A 12,638-nucleotide genomic window follows, 5' to 3' on the forward strand; every position below is an offset into this window, starting at 1 on the left:
TGGGCTGGGTATGACCCAACCCCTCCTGCAGTCTAGCATGGCAATGTTAGATCTGGATAAATGCTTGCTATCTTCTCTGCTACATTGGAAAACTCTCCGAGGCCTATGTTGAAATCACATGAGTATTTAAGAGCTGTTACCTTGGTGATGTGGCAGTGGGGTTTTCCAGAATAATGTGTATTCCATTATGAAAATTGCCTCATAAGAGTAAAGACCAAGTCACAGAAAGGGCATAAATCCTGAGACCCCAAATAGAAATCAGTGTGGCTGTGGCTGTTAAGGGGTCTCCAAAGCTGACTTAGAAGGTGTTGGTTATAATGACCTTGCTACTTGAGATTGGGTTTTGATTGGATCAAAAACACAGGAGGTACATTTGGTTGAGCTATATGCACCTGTTGCACCACTCAAAATGGAAAGTAAATATGACCTGTTTACTGGAACTGACATAGTCTCTCCCTACAAGACCCCTGATCTTCTCTCCTCTAATGCAAGTTCAGCTGGTTTGTTTTTTTTTTCTTTTTTAATGTTTATTTATTTTCGAGAGAGAGAAAGAACATGAGCAGGAGAGGAGCAGAGAGAGAGGGAGACACAGAATCCGAAGCAGGCTCCAGGCTCTGAACTGTCAGCACAGAGCATGATGCAGGGCTCGATCCCATGAACTGCGAGATCATGACCTGAGCCAAAAGTTGGACACTTAACCGACTGAGCCACCCTGGCGCCCCTAAGCTTAGCTGTTTTAATTTTTTTTTTTAATGTTTGCTTATTTTACAGAGTGTGAGGGAAGGGGCAGACAGAGAGGGAGACACAGAATCCCAAAGCAGGCTCCAGGCTCTGAGCTGTCAGAACAGAGCCCGACGCGGGGCTCGAACTCGTGAATCCAGAGATCATGACCTGAGCCGAGGTCGGCGCTTAACCGACTTAGCCACCCAGGTGCTAACCTTAGCTGTTTTAAAGAAAAAGTCAATTGGGGATGGATCCAAAGTCTTGCTGTCCCCAAGGGGCACCAAATGCGATATGCATGTGCCCAAGTATGCTGAGAAACTGTGCAGAGAGGACCCAGACTTTTCAGGCTCTGTTGAATACAAGAGGACAAGTCACCACCCTACTCCATCCCAAGAGGGAGGTAATGCCTAGATTCAGTTCATGGGGCTTGGGCAAGATCCACAGGGAGGAAAGGAAACTGACCTGACCTTGTAGGTGGGGCTCTTTGGGACAATTAGTGTACTGTCACTGTGGGTTACACTGATGAATGTATAATTGGTATTGATATTGGACATGCCTGTATCGTGAACGCGTTTAAGTGGTAGAAGGGGTTCTCCCATTCAGGAGCTACTGCTTGTAGAGAAATGCTAGAGGGACATGTAAGTCACTCTCTAATCCACATTCCCTCCCAGGTGGTCCAACAGAAACAGAATACATTCCCAGGAGAAAGAAATTACAGTCCTGTAAGGACTTAAAGACAGCAGGGTTAGTAAAAAATGCTATAGCCCTGGGTGCCTACTGGAAAGGGACAAGAGGGGTTTGGAGGTTTAGAGTGGCTTCACCATCAGTGAATTCAGTAGTTGCTCCCATAGCCCTGGCTATTGCAGATTGTGACTGGACCTGAATCCGTTGCATACACTGATGGTACCTGGTATGCTGCCTTGGATGTTGCCAGGAATCCCTGGCAACATAGGAATAGGAATCCCTATTTCCTAGCCGCTGGTGCCTGATTACCAATTCTCATTCATGTGGCAAGGTTTCCAATATACATTTGCCAGAGCTACCTAAACTCCACTGTTATTTGCCACCAGGGAGTAGGTCAGGATTTAGTCCAAGTACCTCTATCCCATGGTGGCCAAAGCTTTCTGTCTATAGTTGATGTCCTGTGGGTTAGCAAAACAAAAGCCTATCTGAATGTCCCTGACTGCCCTGTTATCGTACCTCCACTAGTAAGAGTAGCTGATAAACCACAATGAAATTCAAGGGCTTAGTCACTGAGTAAACTTTCTTAGGACTGTGTGGATAGATTCTCAACATTCAATCTCTCTGGTAGTCAAGGAAAACTGCTGTCTCTTTGCCTCTCCTCTCCCCACACCAAAAAAAAGCTCTACACTTTATTATACTCTGAACACTGGAGACCGTATATACCTCACTCACTCTGTTTTATCTGCCCATCTGCAAACAAGTATCCTTTGAATGCGGAGCAACCGATATGCTGAATTGGAAGTGCACATCAAACTGGAGCCCATTTTCTGTTTGGGGGGCCCCCAAATCATAATGACCTCTTTGAGCTACAATTCTCTGTGACTGATGCTTTTGCTGAGCTTCTGGCAAAGGGTATCTATGAAATCGTGGCAGGCTATCTTGTTAGCTTGCAAGGGGAGTAAAATTTTAGGCCCTTCACAGACTATGACCTCTGATTGATCTTGAATCCTTTTATTAGAAGTTTGTAAAAAAAGAAAAAAAAAAACCCACCGTACTGATTTCTAGTTTTTCAAAAGCATTACTTTTTTGGGCAGAACGTCTAGTACTCTTTTTTTCAAGGCAACATTAATATAGTCACTCAATTTAAATAAAGCTCCCAATTCAAGCCTCCTCTAGTCGAAATAAAAGTTTATGTGTCAAAATACATTGAGAAAGATGCAGAAATGGGCATTGAGCATAGACCAGCATTTCGCCTTACTCTATTTTTTAAAAAGCATTACTGAAGATAAATGATTAAATATTTTATATAAATTACCATTAATTTAAATGCAGACAAGACAACTTTGTATATGAAGAGGGAACTCTGGGGGTTTAAAATCCTTGAAAACATCAAAATTTAAAGCTATTGGTTTTCATATTGTTGTGTGAGCCATCTATTAAGTTCCTAGCTGAATATTAAAATATATTACTTAAAAACAAAACTATTGAATCCCTTCATTTAGTGAATAACTACAGATTGTAGAGCTGAGAATACACTGTGCTATTTCTCTAATCTGCATGAAACAGTGATAATGACCCAGATGAATTTTTATTTTGTCTTATTTTATTTTGTTTTGTTTTATTTCATTTTCAAACAGTAATACTTTGATGTGCAGTTCTGTGATATTTTAACATGTATAAAATCTTTACCTATGACTACAGAGATGATGCAAAGCAATGCCAGCACCCCAAAAAAGTTCCCTCGGACTGTCTCTTGTGTTCTGATCCTCCTTACTCCAGAGCCCCAGCAAACATTGATCTGTTCTCTAGTCCTTTTTTTTTTAGTGCATATCAGCTCATTCCATTTTTTTTTATTATTGGTAAACCTATTTATAAACCTATGTAAGTATTGCATACTTAGATTACCATAGTTTGCTTATGCATTCAACCACTGAAGAATATTTGTAATGCTTCTGGTTCTAGGTGATCAGTAATAATGCTGCTATAAGCATTTATGCACAGGTTTTCATGTGAACATAAACTTTTCTTTATTGAATAACTATACTTAAAGGTGGGATTGCTGGGTCAGATAGTAAGTGTATGCATAATTCTGAAAAACTGCCCAATTGTTTCCCAGTGTCGGACCATTTTTGCATTCCTATCAGCAATGTATGAGAATTCCTTTTGCTCCAGCATCCTCATCAGTATGGGGTTTCATCAGTATTTTTTATTTTCATCAAGCTAATAGGTGTAAATGCTATCTCATGGTTTTAATTTTCATTTCCCTAATGACTAATGATGCAAAATATATCTTCATGTGTTTGTTTTCCATCTGTTTATCTTTCTTGGTAAAGTGCCTGTTGAAATCTTTTGCCCATTTTCAAAACTGGGTTGTATATTTTTTAATGTTTTAACTTGGAGAGTTCTTGTATATGCTAATATAATCCTTTGTCCGATATGTAATTTGCAAATATTTTTTCCCAGTCTGTGGATTGTCTTTCTGTTTTCTCTCTCTCTCTCTCTCTCTCTCTCCCTGTACTCCTATTTTTTTGATAATGTCCTATATAGAACAAAAATTTTTACTGTTGGTAAAGTCCAATTTATCAGTTAGTCCTTATGGATTGCACATTTGGTATTGTATTTAAGAACTCCTTTGTAACCAAAGGTCAAGAAGATTGTCCCTATAACATACGGAAGTGTTGAATCACTGTATTGTATTCCTGAAACTAATATAACACTGTTAATGACACTGGAATTAAAATTTTTTTAAAAATTAAAAAAAAATATTTTCCACTATGGTTTCTTCTAAGTGTTTTGTATTTTCACATTTTCATTTACATCTCTGATGCATTTGAGTTCTGTTTATGGAGTAAAGTGTTGAAGAAGGCTCATTGTTCCACGTGTGAATTTCCTGGTGTTCTAGACTACTGAAAAGACTGTCCTTTATCCATTGCACCTTTGTCAAAACTCAACCCCTTATGTATGGGTCTATTTCTAGGTTTCCCCTTCTGTTCCAATGTTCTATGTATCTATATTTCTACCACACTACTCTGACTACTATAGTTTTATAACATGGCTTAAAATTCAATAGTGTGTTTCTTCAACTCTGTTCTTTTAAAAAATAGTTTGGCTCTTCTAGTTCTCATGAGTTCCTGCATTCGCTTTTATGATCATCTTGTTGATATCTACAAAAGAAATCCTGTTGAGATATTGACTTGGATTACATTAAATTTATAAATAATAATGGAGACAAACTGATATTTTAACTACGAGTCTTCCAATCCATGAACATTTCTCCATTTAATATCATCAGTATTTATCTTTATTACAAAGTATTTCATTTTGGAACAACCATAAATGCTGATTTTTTTTTAATTTACATCCAAATTAGTTAGCATATAGCGCAACAATTTCAGGAGTAGATTCCTTAATGCCCATTATCCATTTTAGCCCATCCCCCTCCCACAACCCCTCCAGTAACCCTCTGTTTGTTCTCCATATTTAAGAGTCTCATGTTTTGTCCCCCTCCTTGTTTTTATATTATTTTTGCTTCCCTTCCCTTGTGTTCATCTGTTCTGTGTCTTAAAGTCCTCCTATGAGTGAAGTCATATGATATTTGTCTTTCTCTGACTACTTTTGCTTAGCATAATACCCTCTAGCTTCATCCATGTAGTTACAAATGGCAAGATTCCATTCTTTTTGATTGCTGAGTAATATTCCATTGTATATATATTACATCTTATTTATCCATTCAACCATCAATGAACATTTGGGCTCTTTCCATACTTTGGCTATTGTTGATAGTGTTGCTATAAACATGGGGGTGAATGTGCCGCTTTGAAACAGCATACCTGTATCCCTTAAATAAAAATAGTGCAATTGCTGGGTAGTAGGGTAGTTCTATTTTTAATCATTTGAGGAACCTCCATACTGTTTTCCAGAGTGGCTGCACCAGTTTGCATTCCTACCAGCATTGCAAAAGAGATCCTCTTTCTCCGCATCCCGGCCAACATCTGTTGTTGCCTGAGTTGTTAATGTTAGCCATTCTGACAGGCGTGAGGTAGTATCTCATTGTGGTTTTGATTTGTATTTCCCTGCTGATGACTGATGTTGAGCATTTTTTCACGTGTCTTTTAGCCATCTGGACGTTTTCTTTGGAGAAGTGTCTATTCATGTCTTTTGCCCATTTCTTCAGTGGATTATTTGTTTTTTGGGTGTTGAGTTTGATAAGTTCTTCATAGATTTTGGATACTAACTCTTTATCTGATATGTCATTTGCAAATATCTTCTCCCATTCCTTTGGTTTGCTGATTGTTTCCTTTGGTGTGCAGAAGTTTTTATTTTGATGAGGTCCCAATAGTTCATTTTTGCTTTTGTTTCCCTTGCCTCTGGAGACACATTGAGTAAGAAGTTGCTGCAGCCAGTATCAAAGAGGTTTTTGTCTGCTTTCTCCTCAAGGATTTTGATGGCTTCCTGTCTTACATTGAGGTCTTTCATCCATTTGAGTTTATTTTTGTGTATGCTGTAAGAAAGTGGTCCAGGTCCCTTTTTCTGCATGTTGCTGTCCAGTTTTCCCAACACCACTTGCTGAAGGGAGTGTCTTTATTCCATTGGATATTCTTTCCTGCTTTGTCAAAGATTAGTTGACCATACATTTGCGGGTCCATTTCTGGGTTCTCTATTCTGTTCCATTGATCTGAGTGTCTGTTTTTGTGCCAGTTGCTGATTTTTTTAATCTCAATTTCCAACTGTTCATTATTAATACATAAAAACATAATTGAATTTTGTTTATTGCTTTTTTACCCTATAAACTGGCCAAACTCAATTATTAGTTCTAGAAAAATTTTTAATAGATTCCTTGAGATCATCTACATAGACAAAAACTGTTTTATTTTTTCCTGTCCAATAATTTGGGATGAAAAAAAAAGAAAATGCCTTTTGTTTCATTTTTTATACATATTGAATTTGCTAGAATTCTAGTGAGACTAAACGTCTTTGTCTAGTTTTTGATGTGAGGGAGAAAACAATTAGCATTCTACGATTAAGTACAATGTTAACTGTAGGTTTCTCATAAATGCCCTTTATCAGATTGCTAATGTTCTCTTTCATTCCAAGTGTGCTGAGAGCTTTTATCAAAAATTAGGTGTAGAATTTTGTCAAATGTTTTTTCTGAGTCTACTGATATAATCATTTGTTCTTTTTTGTCATTAAGTCTGTTAATGTGGTTATATATAACAACTGATTTTAGTTGTTACATATAGTCCTGTGAAGCCAGAACTGGTGGAATGATCTGTCATTTCTAATTATTTGAGAGTTTTCCCAAGATAAACCTCACATGGCTGTGATTTATTATTCTTTTTATACATTGCTGGATTTGACTTGCTAATATTTTTTTAAGGATTTTTCTATGTTCCAGAGAGATATTGGTCTGTAGTTTTCATTTCTCATGTTGTCTTTGTCTGGATTTGGGGTTACAGTAATGCTAACCCTATAAACCTAACCATATATATATATATGTATATATATATATATATATATGGTTATATATATGGTTATATTTATAGTTATATATAGGTTATACATAGGTTATATAGGTTATATAGGTTAGGGCTATAGAGTTAGCATTACTATAACCCCTATACATATATATATATATATATATATATATATATATATATAAAAACTATGACCCCAACTCAATGAGAAATTTGAAGAGTTGATTTTTTTCCTCCTTAGATATTTAGGAAAGTTCAACAGTGAAACCATCTGGGCTTGAGAATATTTTTTGAAAGTGTTTAACTATGAATTAGATTTTTTTCAATAGGCAAAGGAAGGCTCATGTTATCTCTGTTTTTCACTTAGTTTTCATATTCGTGTCTTAAAAAGAATTTATTTCATCTAAGTTGTAAATTATGTGAATAAAGTTGTTCATAATATTTCCTTTTTTATAAGTTTTAGTTGTTTACTTATTTATTTATTTATTTAGAGGGGGGAGGGGCAGAGAGAGAGAGAGAGAGAGAGAGAGAGAGAGAGAATCCCAAGCAGGCCCCTCACTGTCAGTGAAGAGACTGATGTGGGGCTCAAACTCACAAACTGTGACATCATAACCTGAACTGAAACCAAGAGTTGGATGCTCAACAGACTGAGCCACCCGGGTGCCCCATAATATCTCCTTTGGTTTGTTAGTGATATTTCTTCTTGATCCCACAATTGTGGGATATTGTTAGTGATATTTCTTCTTGATCCCACAATTGTGATTCCACAAATTATTCCTTATCATTTGTGATCATTACTTTGACCATTTGTGCCTTATTTTCTTGGTCAATTGCACTAGAGGTTTATCAATTTTATTGTTTGTTTTTCTTTTTTTTAAATATAAAATTGATTGTCAAATTGGTTTCCATACAACACCCAGTGCTCATCCCAACAGGTGCCCTCCTCAATGCCCATCACCCACTTTCCCCTCCCTCCCACCCCCCCATCAACCTTCAGTTTATTCTCTTTTTTTTTTAATTTTTTTTTAATGTTTATTTATTTTTGACAGAGAGAGAGACAGAGCATGAGCAGAGGAGGAGCAGAGAGAGAGGGAGGCACAGAATCTAAAGCAGGCTCCAGGCTCTGAGCTGCCAGAACAGAGCCCGATGTGGGGCTTGAACTCACAGACCGCGAGATCATGACCTGAGCCAAAGTCGGAAGCTCAACCAACTGAGCCACCCACATGCCCCTATTCTCAGTTTTTAAGAGTCTCTTATGGTTTGGCTCCCTCCCTCTCTAACTTTTCTTTTTTTTCTTCCCCTGCCCCATGGTCTTTTGTTAAGTTTCTCAGGATATTGTTTGTTTTTCTAAAGAACCAGATTTTAGTTACACTAATTTTTATGTTTTCAGTTTCATCGACCTCTGCTTTTCTGTTTATATTGAGTATATTTTGCTCTTTTTTAATTAGTCAACTTCATACAAATGAGTATTGACCATAGGTATTCCTAAATATTAAATTATTGATTTGAGAACTTTCTTTTCTCATATAAATTTTTAATGCTATCACTTTTCTCTACAGCACTGCTTTAGCTGTATCACATAAATTTGCAGTGGTTATATTTCCATTTTTATCCAGTTCAAAATCATTTCTATTTGTCTTGAGATTTCCTCTTTAATCTATTGTTTACTAATGTTTTGTTTAATTTTCTAATATCTAAGAGTTGTACAGATTTGATTGTTATTGCTTTCTAGTTTAATTTTGTTATGGTCAGAGAACATACTTTCAATAATTCCAGCTCCTTGAAATTTAATGAGGTTTGCTTTACGACTCACAATATGGACTTGGTGAATGTTCCCTCCATGCTTGAAAAGAATGTGTAGTCGACAATAAATTTCATATAATAAAAAAAAAGAAAAAAGAAAAGAAAAGAATGTGTATTATACTGTTGTAACCTGGAGTGTTATGTAAATGTCAATTAAATAAAGTTGGCTAATGGTGTTGTTCAAGTCTATGCTTTTAGGTTTTGTATGCTTGTTTTTTTCACACACTTTCTTTTCTCCTCCCATAACATGAATATTCTCCCAAAGCTCCTCTGTGTGTGTCTCTCTGTCTCTATCTCTCTTTCTCTCTCTCATTGTTTAGAATGGATAATTTTTATTCCTTTAATTTCATGTTCACTAACTCTACTGACTTCTTCCTTTCTCATCTACATTCTATTAAGCCCCTCTGGTGATTTTTTTTAATTTCCATTATTGTATATTTCTGCTTTAAAATTTTTCTCTGATTTTTTTATTAGTTTCTATGTCTTTGCTTCTAAATATCTATTCCTTTCAAGAGTGTTTTGCCTTACTTCGTGGAGCATGATTATAATGGCTGCTTCAGAGATTATTCTGATAATTTCAACACTTTGGTCATCTTGTGGTTGGTGTCTGTTGTTTTCCTTTACCCTCAATAGTTGTTCAGATTTTCCTACTTCTTTGTATGCTGAGTAGTTTGGGGTTGTATCCTGGACATTTTGAATACTATATTATGAAACTCTGGATTCTATTTAAATCTTCTGCACACCATTCCAATTCACTTAATCCACATGAAACTCCTTTGAGGTATTATCCACATTTTACAAATAAGAAAAAAGCTATGAGCAAAGAGAATAAATGACTTTTCAATGGTCATAAAGCCCATAAGTGACAGATCAGTGATTCAAACTATGAGAACTTGACTCTAAAGTCAGTAACTATTTTGAACACAACAGACCATATCTCAAGGCAGACCTTATGTAGCCCTCACCAACACTTTATTCATGTGTGGCTTAGTCCTAGGCTTACCGTCAACCTCTCTTTCCCTTGTTTCCTCCAGCATATGCATACCTCGAAACCTGGCCTGTCCACATCAGTTGAGGTGGACATCCTTCGCCATACTTCCACCACTCAGGGCTTCACAACCATACCCAGCACTTTCTTCCACATACCATTAGCCTTCACCTCTAAGGATTAGCCTACCCCCCTCCCACCATTACCAGCCCTGCTATTAAAGATCCTTTGTATCTTTAGGTCTTACCAATTAAGAATAGGATATAGTGAACTGGGAGCAAATAGCCAGTTAGAAGGGAATAATAACGTGTAGCAATAAAGAAGTTACAGCACCTTAAATATAATGTCTTTCATTCTTCAATACTATTTCTCTTGACTTAAATATCTGTATATGTATAAACTTTTTATGTCATTAACAAAAAGCTATGATTCTTTCCCCTACCCCCAAAGTCCAAAAAAGATGTAACAGCTTAAAATGAAATGATTAATAGAATTCCCAATCCTAATAATTTGGTTGTTTCAAAAACTAATACCTGTATAATATAAGTCAGTTTGGAATATTTCTTAGAATAATTATGAAAAAAATAAAATGTGAAACAAATAATCCAGAAGCAAAATCGTTTTTAAACTGTTTCATGTGGATCATAGACTCTAGATGAACTCTGAGATTTTTAAAGGTATAAATGCTCTACTATTCAAGTGCCATGGTCTCCTATCTTATTGTATGTATATTATATGCTACAATAGTTCTCAGATTTTTGTGTACATAAGAATCACATCTGGGGAGTGGGGCAGAGAATGATGTTAAAAATACTGGCTCCTGAGGCCTAGCCTCAAGAATTTTTGAGGATGGATCCCAGGCAAAAATATTTTGAAGGGGCTTCTCCAATGATTCTGATGGCCACAAAGTTTAAGAAACACTGATATATATTTGGCTTTCAGGACTGAAAGATACAGGAATAGGTAGACACTAAAAATTTTTCAGGTAACTAGTCTTGATAACATCTCTACTCCAAAATTAGCTCATAATGACCTTCGTGCTGATGTCTTTCTTAATATTATACTACTTAAATATATCTTTGGAGAAAAGTCTAATATTGGCTCCCCAGTATAAAAATGTGCTTTGGGGGTTTTTTGTGGTTTTTTGCACATAGCAAATAAAGGTGTAATTATGACTTAGAGAGTCTGGCCCTCTCTGATATAGATAAATGTACTACTCCATTCTATTTATTCATTTATTTATTTGCTGTGTAATTTACAACTTTTCTTGTCAATTTATTTTCTGATGTGTGGGTGTTTATATATATATATATATATATATATATTTGAATTTATATATATATATTTGAATTTATATATATATATTTGAATTTATATATATATATATATACATATATTTGAATATACACGGCATTTTAAAAGCTTGGCAGCTAGACAATTAAAAAGTTTTTCTTTACATGTAGCCTTTTGGCGTTTTACGTATCATCTGCTAAACCTCAACAAGCAAGTAACAACAAATAAAATGATGTTGAAATCACTGGAAAAATGCTAAAATATGTCATGAGCATTTGCTTCAAAAACATCTTTAATAGCTCTGTTAATACTTGTCAATCACCATGTGTTCTTGATCTTGCTTATTTAAATATAATTTCTAGTTCCTTGTTGAAGTCTTTTTCTAGTACCATTAGTATCTTCTACATAACTGCACATTTTCCATATTAAAATCAAAATTGCTTTCCATTTGATTTGTCTTCATATCCCTTCAGTTGCTAAAGTTACTACTACAATTCACAAAATATTCAAATTCCAAACTTTCCTGTCATTTGTTGAATCAAAACACTCACCTGAATGCTTTCTGGGTAATTTTATTGTATGTTTATTTCTGCAAGACAAACCATTTCAGAATGCCTAACAATAAATTACCACCTGTCTAAAGAAGTCGTGCTGTTTGAAGGGTTCTTCTAAGCTTAACTCCTTAAAGTAAAATGTAACAGGTTCATTTAACATTTCTTCAGAAAGAAGGGCTTATACAATGCAAAACTAAGCTGTTTTTATGGTGCATGTCATATTAGGATCTCAAGACATGTTACAATGAATTTTCTGAAAGCAATGGTAGTCATCCAAAACCAGAAATGAAACCTAGCATATAAAGAGAATTAAACCGGAAGAAGGAAGACAGAGTATCAAGCTTCAGAATAATGCCTTTCAGAACAATGCTTCCTAACACAGTATTAGGTGCCTTCAGTCAGTTCCGGGTCATAGGTTAAAGAACTTGTGGATGGGGCGCCTGGGTGGCGCAGTCGGTTAAGCGTCCGACTTCAGCCAGGTCTCGGTCTCGCAGTCCGGGAGTTCGAGCCCCGCGTCGGGCTCTGGGCTGATGGCTCAGAGCCTGGAGTCTGTTTCCGATTCTGTGTCTCCCTCTCTCTCTGCCCCTCCCCCATTCATGCTCTGTCTCTCTGTGTCCCAAAAATAAATAAACGTTGAAAAAAAAATTTAAAAAAAAAAAAAAAAAGAACTTGTGGAGCCCATAGAAAATGTCCAGTTCTCAACCCCATGGATTGTCCTCACTCCAAGGAGATGAAATAAAAGCTACAAGTTTGTTTTCAAATTCTGCCTAGTGTCAAGGAAAGTAACCCCAGCTGTAGAAATGGTCACATGATTTCTATGCCCTGGCAGCGTTAGAAGGTATTGAAACTGAGGTGCTGTGATCAAGGCAATGCTTTTAATCCTGCACGTGAAGTTGTCTAATCTCAATAAATTATCAGATACTAACCAGTGAATGGCAAGAGGGCTTAAATGACATTGACATTCATATGATCCTACTCCTAGGGCTCTGCCTCAATTCTCCTAGGTAAAGGAACCCACGGCCCCATTCATGGAAGGGCCCAGGTAAGGAGATAAAAATATTGCTTTCATTCTGTGTTCTCAGTTCTTTAGGTCTAGTATTTTCCATTCTAATGGAACTA

This window comes from Prionailurus bengalensis, chromosome C2, assembly GCF_016509475.1.
Source record: "Prionailurus bengalensis isolate Pbe53 chromosome C2, Fcat_Pben_1.1_paternal_pri, whole genome shotgun sequence".
Lineage (NCBI taxonomy): Eukaryota > Metazoa > Chordata > Mammalia > Carnivora > Felidae > Prionailurus > Prionailurus bengalensis.